We start from the raw sequence: 2,424 nt of genomic DNA, 5'->3' as shown, positions 1-2,424 counted from the left end.
TTTTTGGTCGGTCATGGAGCTTGAACTCTGGGCCTGAGCACTGTCCCCCAGCTCTTCATCTCAAGGTTGTTGGAGATAAGAGTTTCACGGAATTTCCTGCCTGGGCTGGCTTTGAACCTCGATTTTCAAATCTCAGCCTCCTGAGTAGCTAGGATTACAGGTGTGAGTCACCGGCACCCGGCTGTTAATGTATGTTTATCCTATAAAGAAAGAAACATCAACAGAATCCTTCTCTGAAATTTCTGATAATCGGTGTTTGATATTGTACAACTAGTGTCCCATTTCCACGTACGTGAGGACAAAGTTGATATGGACAACTCCATCCAAAATCTACAACTCATTTTAACCTTTGATTTATTGTCTGCTCCATTATATAAGTGATTTTTAGCTCCATACATATCACAATTAAGAAGCCTGGCCAGGGGCTTAGTGTCCTTTCAATACACTTTCTCTACCTACTGGATGATTCCCGAAATTCCCCAAACATCGAATGAGATGCTTTTACCAATGTTAAAATGAATTGTTGTATCTATTAGTGTTTAATCAATTATACAAAACCTATGAAGTGAATTTCATTATTTAACAGGTGAAAAAAATTAATCTTGGAAAAAAATGTAATAGCCCATCAATGATCCTATAGCGAGGAAGGATAGAATAGCTGTTTGGAATCTAAATATCTCTTAATAGAAGCAAGGACTTCATAATATTCATATCCCTTCAGCGATGAAAGGGATGGTGATTATGCCCTCCTCATTTTACCATAGGTGGCTTTACTAAATCCTTACAGTAATTTTTAGAAATATTATTAACTCACTTTATGTATAAGGAAGCTAGAGCAGCAGCGCGCACCAGTCCCGCGGATCTGTGTCTTGCTTCAACAGTGTTTGGATGGAACAGACCCCGGGACTCCTCCTTTCCACAACCAACTGCCTCTCCACTCACCGCCTCTGACCCTGATCTTCTCGCCCGTCGCCTGCTTCCAGGACCAACCAATGCCGTGTTTTTCTGTGGTTAGCTCTGTATTGACGACCAGCCATGACCTCCCAGATTCGTCAGAATTACTCCACCGAGGTGGAGGCTGCCGTCAACCGCCTGGTCAACTTGCACCTGCGGGCCTCCTACACCTGCCTCTCTCTGGGCTACTATTTCGATCGGGACGATGTGGCTCTGGACGGCGTGGGCGCCCAGAGCCTCCTGAAGATGCAGAACCAGGACGTGCAGAAACCTTCTCAGGATGAGTGAGGTAAAACCATGGAAGCCATGGAAGCCGCCTGGCCCTGGAGAAGAGCCTGAACCAAGCCATTGTGGACCTTCATGCCTTGGGTTCTGCTCGCACAGACCCCCATCTCTGGATGGTCTGGAGACCCACTTCCTGGATGAAGAGGTGAAGCTCATCAAGAAGATGGGCGACCACTTAGCCAACTTTTGCAGGCTGGGGGCGGCCCCGCAGGCCCAGCTGGGCAAGGATCTTTTCCAAGCCTCACCCACAAACACGACTAGAAAACCCGAGTCCAGCAGCCTTTGAGGGGCCATCTCTGCCTCGCCTGACATCGGGGTTTCCACCTGAGCTTCTTTCTCTAGCCATTGGGAAACTTCTTAACGAACTACCCTGGAGCCCATCCCAAGCCTTGGACCAAATGAAAATAAAGCTTTCTGGAGAAAAAACAACAACAACTATGTCTTGGAGAAGTATCTTGTCAAGTATATAGTATAGCTATGTGGTGGGTGCATGCAGGGGTAGAGAGGTTGGGATTCAGTCTAGAAGCTGTTCCCATTCCACGCACATTGCCACAAGAGCCCTTGGTATCTATGGGGTAAAAGTAGTGTCTGCAGAAAAGAGACTAATGATCCCAACCCTTTCCAATGTCATCTCTGTACTAATTCCCAGGACCTGTGAATATTCGTTTTTAATCACAAAGGAGAATTGAAGTTTCAGATGCAATTAAGGTTGCTAACCAACTGACCTTGACATGGATTATTTTGTATTACCAAAGTGTGTCCAATGTGATGAAAATGAATCCTTGCCGGCAGAAGGAGGCAGAAAAGAGGGAACCAGAGAGAAGATAACAACAGAAAGATCCTGTCCCATGTGGCTGTCTTTGAAGATGTTCAGGAACAAAGGAATGTAGCCTCTAGAAACTTGCTAACACAAGAAGAAGGGTTCTCTCTTTAAGAACATCCAGGAGGGATGCATCCCTTTGGACACCTTAATTTTAGACCAGTAAGACTCCTCTCAGAATTCTACCATAACTACACCATGATAAATGTGTGTTGTTTTGGGGGCATTGTTCTATACTAACTCACTAGAGCAACAATAGGAGACTAATACAGAATCCCTCCCAATTAGAGAAAGAACAGAAATTGGCTGAACAATTATACTTGAATGAATTAACCCAGCCACATTTAACTGAAGGATTATATATA

The 2,424-nt window shown here is 44.8% G+C and overlaps 1 pseudogene across 1 annotated transcript; it reads left to right on the top strand.

Annotated features, from left to right (window-relative positions):
- The first annotated feature begins 854 nt into the window (after positions 1-854).
- Positions 855-1,500, top strand: LOC106002610 (annotated as a pseudogene). Its single transcript, XR_001175943.1, has one exon. The product of XR_001175943.1 is annotated as a ferritin light chain pseudogene (transcript).
- Positions 1,501-2,424: the final 924 nt, after the last annotated feature.

The sequence above is a fragment of the Dipodomys ordii genome, unplaced genomic scaffold (genome assembly GCF_000151885.1).
Source record: "Dipodomys ordii isolate 6190 unplaced genomic scaffold, Dord_2.0 Scaffold14903, whole genome shotgun sequence".
Classification (NCBI taxonomy): domain Eukaryota; kingdom Metazoa; phylum Chordata; class Mammalia; order Rodentia; family Heteromyidae; genus Dipodomys; species Dipodomys ordii.
This window is presented reverse-complemented; position numbering and strand designations above follow the sequence as displayed.